The sequence below is a fragment of the Triticum urartu genome, chromosome 1 (genome assembly GCF_003073215.2).
Source record: "Triticum urartu cultivar G1812 chromosome 1, Tu2.1, whole genome shotgun sequence".
Lineage (NCBI taxonomy): Eukaryota > Viridiplantae > Streptophyta > Magnoliopsida > Poales > Poaceae > Triticum > Triticum urartu.
In genome coordinates this window covers 449,269,207-449,281,505 of record NC_053022.1, presented here as the reverse complement: position 1 = coordinate 449,281,505, position 12,299 = coordinate 449,269,207, and positions in this window count along the sequence as shown.

Genomic DNA, 12,299 nt, shown 5'->3' with positions numbered 1-12,299 from the left:
CAGGCAAGTCCTGGAATACCCAGGTGCCTCAATCCACCCAGATGTGTGTTTAAGTTGCCACCTTAGATAAACCATTAATTAACAATCTCACATCTGTCATGGATTTCACTCACCCAATCCACGTCTACTAGCATAGCATGGCATGATAAGCAAACGTAGAAGTAACTCCCAAAGCTTTGAAAAATAAACTGGTAATAGGTACTACCTCATCTACTTCCCATCCCACAATTTAATTAGATCCAAATCATGCAATGTGAGAGGTTTGATCTAATGCAATAAAACTGGGTAGTAGAAAAGGTATGATCAAAGTGTTACTTGCCTTGCTGATGATCCGGGAAACCTAGCGATTCGAAGTAACAGGCGGCGCACTCCGGATACTCTATCGCAAACAAACAAACGAGCATGCAATAAGTACTCATCTAATGCACAGGTAAAACTCAAATAAGAGATCTAACCAGAAGGTTCAACTTAAGAACTCGAGTTGGCAAAAAGAATCAAATCGAATGAAGCAACGAAAGTCAAACGGCGAAAGAAAACAACTTCTTTCTAGTAATCTGAATCTAGGGCAAATTTTACAGTAGCAAAATCTTGTTTAAGTTGGTTAAACGGATAGAGGGTTTCAAGACGAAACTCTAGGCGCTTGAATCGCCTGATTCCGATAAACGAGCGAAAAGTTATACTAAAACGAAAATCGGATCAGGAATCGCGATCAGAAAAATCACGGATTTAATCCGAGAAAAAGAAAAACGACGAACGCTCGCTAAAATAAATAAACCGGAAAACCGATCTATTTAAAAAAACCGAACCTAATAAACCGACGAAACCGGATCGGGTTTTTTTAAAAGACGGCATGGAAAACGAGGCGGTGGCGAACCTCGGCGGCGGCGACGGCATCCGGCGGGCGGCGCGGCGGGGTGGCGGCGCGGCGGCGGCGGCGCAGCGGCGACGGTGCTAGGGTTCGGCTGGGGCTGGGCGCTGGCTTCGGCTGGGCCTCCCCCCGGCTTATAAAGCCTAGCCGGGCCGGAGTCCTAGTCGGACACGGCCCGTTAGGTCGGTTCGTTTTTTTTTAAATTATTCCGCTCGGAAGAAAAATAAAAAAGAAATACTGAACGGACTCCAAAAATTCCGAAATAAATTTTCACGGGCTTCTAAAATCAAGCCTCACAAGGTGAACATTTATTTGGGACCTAAATGCAATTTTGAAAAACGCATTTTTTCTAAATTCAAATAAAACACCGAAAAACTCCGGAATAAAATCCTATTTGATTTTATTGTTAAATCCTCAATATTTCTTTATTTTGAGAAAGTCATTTTATTTCCTCTCTCATATTTTTGTAATAGAAATAATTGATGATAAAATAAATAAAATTAAATGATCCTATTCTCAAAATTTGAGAAGACTTAAATATGAAAATAACGAAATCCCCAACTCTCTCCGTGGGTCACTGAGTTGCGTAGAATTTCTAGGATCAACCAAAATGCAAATAAAATATGATATGCATTGATGATCTAATGTATAACATTCCAAATTGAAAATTTGGGATGTTACAAACCTACCCCCCTTAAGATGAATCTCGCCCTTGAGATTCGGGTTGGCTAGAAAATAGGTGAGGGTGGTCTTTGAACAAATCTTCCTCTCGCTCCCAGGTGGCTTCATCCTCTGAGTGGTGGCTCCACTGAACTTTGCAAAACTTGATAACCTTTCTGCGAGTAACTCGGTTGGCAAACTCGAGAATCTTGACTGGCTTCTCCTCATAGGTCAAATCGTTATCCAACTGAATAGTTTCCAAAGGCACTGTATCTCTCAACGGTATGTCAGCCATCTCCGCGTGACACTTCTTCAGCTGAGAAACGTGGAACACATCATGAACTCCTGACAATCCTTCGGGCAATTCCAGCTTGTAGGCTACTTCCCCCATACGTTCCAAAACTCGACATGGTCCTACAATTCATGGTGCTAACTTCCCTTTAACTCCAAAACGCTTTGTTCCCCGAAGTGGAGATACTCGAAGATAAGCTCCGTCTCCAACTTCGTAAACTGTCTCCTTGCGTTTAGAATCTGCATAACTTTTCTGTCTGGACTGGGCTACCTTGAGCCTATCGTGAATCAATTTCACCTTCTGTTCAGACTCTTTAATCAAGTCAGGACCAAACAACTGACGGTCTCCAACTTCGTCCCATGACAACGGTGTCCTGCACCTCCTTCCGTACAAGGCTTCGAAAGGGGCCATCTTTAAACTGGTTTGGTAACTGTTGTTGTAAGAGAACTCTGCATATGGCAAATTATCGTCCCAACTAGATCTGTAATCTAGCGCACAAGCTCTCAGCATATTCTCCAAAATCTGATTGACTCTCTCGGTCTGTCCATCTGTCTGTGGATGAAAAGCTGTACTGAATTCTAGCCTGGTACCCAAAGTTTCGTGCAACTGCTTCCAGAACTTTGAGGTAAACCGGGTTCCTCTATCTGATACGATACTCCTTGGAACTCCATGCAGACATACGATCCTGGTCATGTATATCTTTGCCAGCTTAGCACTGGTGTAAGTGGTCTTTACTGGGATGAAATGAGCTACTTTCGTCAATCGATCAACTACAACCCAAATTGAGTCATAGCCTGAACGAGTCCTGGGCAATCCCGTGATAAAATCCATGCCTAGCTTATCTCACTTCCATTCGGGTATCGGCAATGGTTGTAACAATCCTGCTGGCTTCTGATGCTCTGCCTTTACTCTCTGGCATACATCACAAACTGCTACATACTCCGCAATATCCTTCTTCATTCCGGTCCACCAGAAAATATCCTTCAAATCCAGATACATCTTGGTATTTCCTGGAAGAATTGAATATGGTGAATCATGTGCCTCTTGCAAAATCAACTTCCTGATCTCTGGGTCGTTGGGCACGTAAACACGGTCTTCAAACCATAGGGTGTCGTGTTCATCCTCACGAAATCCTTTAGCTTTTCCTTTTCTCAGTTTCTCCTTTATAGCGGCAATCTCTTTGTCAGTTTTCTGAGCTTCTCTGATTCTATCCATCAAAGTTGACTGAATCTCCAATGCTGCTACATAGCCTCTCGGAACTATTTCCAAACATAGTTCACGAAGATTTTCCGCTAACTCCTTGGGTATTTCTCCCGTCATTAACGTATTGACATGGCTCTTACGGCTTAATGCGTCAGCTACTACATTAGCCTTTCCGGGGTGATAATGCAATTTCATATCATAATCCTTGATGAGCTCCAACCATCTCCTTTGTCTGAGATTCAACTCCTTCTGTGTGAAAATGTACTTCAAACTCTTATGATCCGTGTACACCTCACAATGGTTTCCAATGCGGAAATGCCTCCATGTTTTCAAAGCATGCACTACGGCTGCTAACTCCAAATCAGGCGTAGCATAATTCAACTCATGGGGTTTCAGTTGTCTTGAGGCATATGAAACAACTCTCCCTTCCTGCATAAGCACTGCTCCAAGTCCTCGACGTGAAGCGTCGCAATACACCTCAGAATCTTTGGTCTGGTCTGGCAAAATCAACACTGGTGAGGTAACCAAACGTTTCTTCAACTCCTGGAAACTAGCCTCACACTCCTCTGTCCATATGAACTTGGTATCCTTCTTTAATAACTCTGTCATAGGCTTCGCAATCTTTGAGAAATTCTCAATAAATCTCCGGTAGTATCCTGCGAGTCCAAGAAAACTCCGGATCTCTCCAACTGTTGTTGGGGCTTCCCACTTGGTCACGGTCTCAACTTTAGCGGGATCTACTGCTATACCTTCACCAGATATAACATGTCCGAGGAATCCTACTTCCTTCAACCAAAACTCACATTTGCTGAACTTGGCATATAATTGATGTTCTCTGAGCTTTCCAAGTACCAAACGCAAATGCTCCTTATACTCCTCTTCATTCTTCGAATAAACCAGGATATCATCAATGAACACTACGACGAACTTATCCAAAAACTCCATAAACACTTTGTTCATCATGTTCATAAAATAGGCAGCTGCGTTAGTCAGACCAAATGACATAACGGTATACTCATACAGCCCATACCTGGTGGTAAAAGCTGTCTTCGGAATATCCTGTTCTCGAATCTTCAACTGGTGGTATCCTGATCGCAGATCGATCTTGGAAAATACCTTAGCTCCTTGCAATCGATCAAACAGATCGTTGATCATTGGTAGCGGGTACTTGTTCTTGATCGTTACTTCATTCAATCCTCGATAATCAACAACCATCCTTAACGATCCATCCTTCTTCTCCACTAGAAGTACTGGCGATCCCCAAGGGGAAGAACTTGGGAAAATATATCCCTTATCCAGTAACTCCTTAATCTGCTTCTTAATTTCCACCAAATCTTTTGCTGGCATCCTATATGGTCTCTTTGATATTGGCCCTGTGCCTGGCAATAGCTCAATCAAGAACTCAATATCTCTATCCGGTGGCATGCCTGACAACTCTTCTGGAAATACATCAGGGAAATCCCTTACCACTGGTACTTCCTCCTGCACAACTCCTGTTAGGCAATTTACCTGGGTCCTCTTTGGCACATGTCGGGATACATACTTGATCCTTCTCCCTTCTGGGGTGGTAAGCAAAATTGACTTACTAGCACATTCAATATTCCCTTCATACTTTGATAACCAATCCATGCCTAATATCACATCCAATCCTTGAGATTCCAATACTATTAGGTCTGAGGGAAAAACATAGTTACCAATCCTTAATGGTAACCGATCACACCATAGACTAGCCACATACTCTGCTCCGGGCGAGGTTACTAACATGGGTGACCTAAGGGCTTGGGTTGGTAGGTTATACTTATCCACAAATCCCCTTGAGATGTATGAATGCGATGCACCAGTATCAAAAAGAACGAGTGCAGTAAATGACTTAACCAAAAACTTACCTATTACTGCATCGGGCTGAGCTTCAACCTCCTCCACGCTAACGTGGTTCACATGTCCCCTGTTGAAAGGGTTCGGCTTCTCCCAAGAACTTCCATTGCCATTTTGTCCTTTAGAACATTCATTGGCATAATGTCCGGTCTTCGAACACTTATAGCAAGTGACTTGGCTCAAGTCCTTCTTGGCTGGGGTTGAGGGGTTGATGCGATTCTGGCCGTTGCTTCCTCCATTGCCATTACCATTTTTGGTGCCATTGTGATTGTGCGAGCTACCTCCTCCATGGGTATGCTGAAAATGTCCTCCCAGTCTAGGGGTAAAACGTGGCTTCTGCTGAGCTCCTGAATTGTACTTACCTTGTCCATATTTCCTCTTGCGATTTTCAATTTGCTGTTGCTTCCCTTCAATCATAAGAGCACGATCTACCAACTCCTGGTAGTTGTTGAAGGTGGCTACCATCAACTGCATGCTCAACTCATCATTCAGTCCTTCCAGAAACTTCTCTTGCTTAGCTGCATCCGTAGCGACGTCATCTGGGGCATAACGTGCTAACTTACTAAATTCCTCCACATACTGGCCAACTGTCCGTCCTCCTTGGCGCAAGTTACGAAACTCACGCTTCTTCATGGCCATAGCTCCTGCTGAAACATGGGCAGTACGGAAAGCCTGCTGAAACTGGTCCCATATGACAGTGTCGACTTGGAAGGTGGCTGTGAAATTCTCCCACCATGATGCTGCGGGTCCTTCTAACTGATGTGCGGCAAACTTCACCTTCTCCGCATCTGTGCATCCTGCTGTGGTCAACTCCCTAGCTGTCTTGCGGAGCCAATCATCTGCTACTATCGGCTCGGTGCTACTAGAAAACACCGGCGGATTCAGCCTAAGGAAACGGGCTAAGTGGTCAACAGGTGGTGGTGGTGGTGGGTTGTTGTTGTTCCCCTGATTCTGATTCTGGACTAGCAACTGCATCAATGTGTTCTGCTGCTGGATCAACTGGGTGAGCTCCGGTGGGAAAGCAAACCCGGGGTCACGTCTCGGAGGCATCTGTGGGTTTAGAAAAGATGAGATATAAGAATAGAGGGGGTCTAAAGAGAAAACACTACCCATATGCACATGAGGCAAAAGCAAACAATTCACTTCAATCAATCAAATAAGGGCATACAATCGATCTATCTATCGCAAAAGTGCTCGGACTACTATATTTACATGGTGGACTACTACTACTGATGAGGTGGTCTACTAGAAATATTCTTCGGTTGCAGACTCCATGATATCTGCTCCAGCTTCATCAACATAGTCATCATCGCTACTGTCTGGTTCCGAGTCGGTGCCGTCGATGATGATGTAGTCTTCCGGGTTAATCTCCTTGGGTTCTTCGTCTTCATCTACTGGTGTCGGACCTCCCATAAATATTCCAATCTTCTTGATCAGTTCGTCATTCTTCTCCACCAATACTTCAATTTCCTCTTCATAATCTTCACGTGTAGCCTTGAGTTCTTCCTCCAGTTCCTTGATTCTAATCTTAGCCTTCTTCAGATCTATCATGTCGGCACACATCTGGTTCTTCTGGCGTCGAATGTGCTGGTTTAATTCCTGGATAAAAGCTGCAATTGATCTATTCTTCCTGGTGCTGATCATCTCCCAGTGCTCATCTCGGCGCCCACAAATCTGGTAGATAGTATCCTTGAGATCCTTGCGGTAGACTTCTCCAATGCATCCCATGGCGATGTGAGCTGCCATGCTCTTTCCTAGACTCCAAGTTGGTGCATCAAATGAAAACTCTATGGGCTCAGTGACTGGCATGAACGTCCTTCCTGGAACTTGAACTTGAATCATCCAGCGCTCTTCTTCAGGTAAAGTGGCGTTGTAGGTTCCCGTGAAGCTTGGTACTCCTATGTTCAGGTATCTAGTGACTTCCTTCAAGTGTCATCCAAAGGGTGTACCTTAATCCGGTTGTGTGAACTTGTTCCTTGCATCCGCCATCCTAAAGAGTAGAAAAGATGAGAAGTTAGAAGAGAAGAGAGTGAATAGTGATCTAGGGCTTTTAGCTTAGTGGTCGTGTCCTACAATCAGCGTGTGCTCTGATACCATCTCTGTAGCGACCAGACCTCAAACAGTCTGATCTCTGTGCTCCGGTGTCATCCCTGGATCAGTAATGCTGACACCACACAGTACTCGGAGGATTTATAGCAGAGTAGCAATCACACACTTATTACATCGAGTGTCTCAAAAGAGAACTTATTACAATAAATATGGCTTAAGGCCATCTAATAACGATAACAGCGGAAGGCTTGGAAGATAAGTGAGTCCATCAACTCCAACAGCATCACTGAGTATAGAACCACGACCTAAAACTCCTTAATCGTCGTCTGAAAAGTCTGCAACATTAACGTTGCAGCCCGAAACGGGTCAGCACATGGAATATGCGGGCAAGGTAACACATAGAGAGTAATGGAATGAAACAGCTATACTATATGCATATTTGGCTGGTGGAAAGCTCTATGGTTACAGTTTTTGCGTAAAGCCAATTTTTCCCTACTTCAAAGGAATAATTTTATTTAACTATCATGGTAGTTGTTAAACATTGAGAATGGTTGACATCATTCTCAATCCCAATTAAGCATCATCATTAAACAAAACCCAACAAAATTAATTTAGAGTAACATGTTGAGATTCACATGAAAATCCAGGTACTAGATACTCAAGATGTCCATAACCGGGGACACGGCTAACCATGATTAGTTTATTACACTCTGCAGAGGTTTGCGCACTTTTCCCCACAAGACTCGATCTCCTCCATTTGGTTTCTCGCACTACATGGTGTTTGAGAAGACGGATGACCGAGACATAGTCTTTCAGAAGCGCTAGCACCTTACGATCGGGTAGACCGTACCACCTACACCCCTACATCTGCTAGTCTACCACTGTAAGAGTTCGCATAACTTAGTCAACTATGCTAGAGCCCATAATAGCTTGTGGCTGCACACGGAAGTTTCTAGTATGAATAGTCTCATGATCCCTTTGAGCCTGGGTGGCGGTCCAAAAGAAAAACATGCAAGTCCTGGAATACCCAGGTGCCTCAATCCACCCAGATGTGTGTTTAAGTTGCCACCTTAGATAAACCATTAATTAACAATCTCACATCTGTCATGGATTTCACTCACCCAATCCATGTCTACTAGCATAGCATGGCATGATAAGCAAACGTAGAAGTAACTCCCAAAGCTTTGAAAAATAAACTGGTAATAGGTACTACCTCATCTACTTCCCATCCCACAATTTAATTAGATCATAATCATGCAATGTGAGAGGTTTGATCTAATGCAATAAAACTGGGTAGTAGAAAAGGTATGATCAAAGTGTTACTTGCCTTGCTGATGATCCGGGAAACCTAGCGATTCGAAGTAACAGGCGGCGCACTCCGGATACTCTATCACAAACAAACAAACGAGCATGCAATAAGTACTCATCTAATGCACAGGTAAAACTCAAATAAGAGATCTAACCAGAAGGTTCAACTTAAGAACTCCGGTTGGCAAAAAGAATCAAATCGAACGAAGCAACGAAAGTCAAACGGCGAAAGAAAACAACTTCGTTCTAGTAATCTAGATCTAGGGCAGATTTTACATTAGCAAAATCTTGTTTAAGCTAGTTAAACGGATAGAGGGTTTTGAGACGAAACTCTAGGCGCTTGAATCGCCTAATTCCGATAAACGAGCGAAAAGTTATACTAAAACGAAAATTGGATCAGGAATCGCGATCAGAAAAATCGCGAATTTAATCCGAGAAAAAGAAAAACAACGAACGCTCGCTAAAATAAATAAACCGAAAAACCGATCTATTTTAAAAAAACAGAATCTAATAAACCGGCAAAAACCGACGAAAACCGATCGGTTCTTTTAAAAGACGGCCCGGAAAACGAGGCGGCGGCGGCGTCGGCGGGGCGGCGGGGCGGCGGCGGCGCTAGGGTTCGGCTGGGGCTGGGCGCTGGCTTCGGCTGGGCCTCCCCCGGCTTATAAAGCCTAGCCGGGCCAAAGTCCTAGTCGGACACGGCCCGTTAGGTCGGTTCGTTTTTTTTCTTTTAAATTATTCCGTTCGGAAGAAAAAAACTAAACGGACTCCAAAAATTCCAAAATAAATTTTCACGGGCTTCTAAAATCAAGCCTCACAAGGTGAACATCTATTTGGGACCTAAATGCAATTTTGAAAAACGCATTTTTTTCCTAAATTCAAATAAAACACCAAAAAACTCCGGAATAAAATCCTATTTGATTTTATTATTAAATCCTCAATATTTCTTTATTTTGGGAAAGTCATTTTATTCCCTCTCTCATATTTTTGTAATAGAAATAATTGATGATAAAATAAATAAAATCAAATGATCCTATTCTCAAAATTTGAGAAGACTTAAATATGAAAATAACGAAATCCCCAACTCTCTCCGTGGGTCAGTGAGTTGCGTAGAATTTCTACGATCAACCAAAATGCAAATAAAATATGATATGCATTGATGATTTAATGTGTAACATTCCAAATTGAAAATTTGGGATGTTACAGGAGACGAGGCGGGTCGACGCGGTTTTCCTCCTGCGGGTGCTCGAGCCCAACCCCGACGGGATCCATGGCTCTACCACCGGCGGGACCTCTGCTGGCCCTCCCTTCGCTGGCCACGGACGGGATCTGTGGCTCCAGCGCCAACAAGATTTGAGAGTGAGGGGGGAGGGGATCTATGACTAGGTTTGACCGCCGGGAGAGAAATAAAAGGGAACATGGGATGGTTTTCAGAGTGATGGGTCCCACTTGGCAGTGTCTCGCTAGAGAGTGAAGAAACAGGGGCAAAATGGTCCAATGAAAAGTCCACAGACGGTCAACACACGATCAAACGACACTAACTGGACGGAACCGTGACGGAAGGGCAAAACGATAAGAAGAGCAAAGTGGCTTGGGTAAGACCGAGTGTTTTTTGAAACTAGGGGCAAAGCTGCCGAGTGGGACTCAACTAAGGGCACAGAAATAATTATCCCATTTAACAATTGATGCTCGTATTCTCTTGGATTTATTCTAGTCTTTCTGACGATGTGCGTCCAGTGAGAGAAGATATTCCCGTCGACTAAGAAGGCGCCTGTGACCTTCGTCAATCTTAAGATGATGTGTCAGATTAGTCTCTCGGAGATGCTCATAGGGGTAGGGTGTGCGTGCGCTCATAGAGATGGGTGTATGTGCGTGTGTACACTACGGGAACAGGGCTCTAAGCCGACAGCCAAATGTATGCTGACGGCCGCCGTCGGCCTAATCCGAGCTATGCCGACAGCTAGGTCCTGGCCGTCGGCGTACAATGGCCGTCGGGCTATCCCCGTCTACGCCGACAGCAGCCGTCGGCACATAACAGCCGTCGGCTTGTCCCAGACTACCCCTACAGCTGCCGTCGACATATATAGGCCGTCGGCATAGATGCGGGCCCGCCGACAACACTCATCACGGCCGGCTAACGACGTCAAATCTATGCCGACGGCCGTGACGGGTGGCCGTCGGCATAGATACGGGTGACACGTCACCGATCCAGAGCGCACCGACCAGGACCTATGCCGGCAGCCGTCGGCATAGCTGACACGTCATCGATCCGCGGCGCTGTCCATCTGCCCTGGCCGCAGCTGCCGTCGGCATAGTTTTTTTTTCTTTTTTTCTTTTTTCCGTATAGTATTATTATTATTATTATTATTATTATTATTATTATTATTAAGCATACAGTATGTGTTAATAAGCATACATATAGATTGTGTTAATAAGCATACATATAGTATGTGTTAATAAGCATACATATAGTTTTTTTCTTTATTATTATTATTTAACTAACTTACATACAGTATGTGTTAATAAGCATACATACATTATTTTTCGGTTCTGTACAGAGCGGTGTGACCCCCCTCACGAACGGTGCCGCCGCCAGCCGGCAACTGGAATGGGGAATAGCCGCATCGGGTCTATACGAAGGGGACTTTGCTCCAAGTGTTCATATTTATCGGATGACCTACCACAATCGAATGGTGTTATGCCATGTCCAAAGAGGCGGCACGCATCTACGGGGTGTGGCTCCGTCACGGACAGCGCCGCCGCCGGCACCTGGAGGGGGGGAACGGACGCGTCGGGTCTACATGGAGTGGATGTATCTGTGGGTTTGGCCCGAATGTTGCTCCCGGGTGTCCTTATGGGCTGACCCGACACAACCGGGTGGAGAGGTCCACTGGTCAAAGCCCGTCCGTGCAAAGTCAAAGGGCTAGATCCCGTGGTCAAACGCTACAGGGTTAGCCGGGACGGGGGCCCTGGGGTAGCAATGCCACCGGAGCGTCGTACCGGGCCCTCATACATGTGGGGTGGTGTTGTGACATGTCCGAAGAGGCGGCACGCGTCTCCGGGGTGTGGCCCCCGTCACGGACGGCGCCGACGCCGGCACCTGGAGGGGGAAACGGACGCGTCGGGTCTACACGGAGAGGATCTTGCTGTGGGTCTGGCCCGGATGTTGCTCCCCGGTGTTCCTTTGGGCCGACCTGACACAACCGGGTGGAGAGGTCCACTGGTCAAAGCCCGTCCGTGGGAAGTCAAAGGGGTAGATCTCGTGGTCAACCGCTCCAGGGTTAGGCGGGACGGGGGCCCTGGGGGGTAGCAATGCCACCGGAGCGTCGTACCGCGCCTCATACATGTGGGGTGGTGTTGTGGCATGTCCGAAGAGGCCACACGCGTCTCCGGTGCGTGGCCCCCCTCACGGACGGCGCCGCCGCCGGCACCTGGAGGGGGGAAACTACCGCATCGGGTCTACACGGAGTGGATTTAGCTGTGGGTTTGGCCCAGATGTTGCTCCCCGGTGTCCCTCTGGGCCGACCCGACACAACCGGGTGGAGAGGTCCACTGGTCAAAGCCCATCCGTGCAAAGTCAAAGGGCTAGATCCCGTGGTCAACCGCTCCAGGGTTAGGCGGGACGGGGGCCCTGGGGGTAGCAATGCCACCGGAGCGTTGTACCGGGCCCTCATACATGCGGGGTGGTGTTGTGGCATGTCCGAAGAGGCGACACGCATCTCCGGGGTGTGCCCCCCATCACGGACGGCGCCGCTGTCGTCACCTGGAGGGGGGAAAACGGACGCGTCGGGTCTACACGGAGAGGATCTTGCTGTGCGTCTGGCCCGGATGTTGCTCCCGGGTGTCCCTATGGGCCGACCTGACACAACCGGGTGGAGAGGTCCACTGGTCAAAGCCCGTCCGTGGGAAGTCAAAGGGCTAGATCTCGTGGTCAACCACTCCAGGGTTAGGTGGGACAGGGGCCCTGGGGGGTAGCAATGCCACCGGAGCGTCGTACCGCCCCCTCATACATGTGGGGTGGTGTTGTGGCATGTCCGAAGAGGC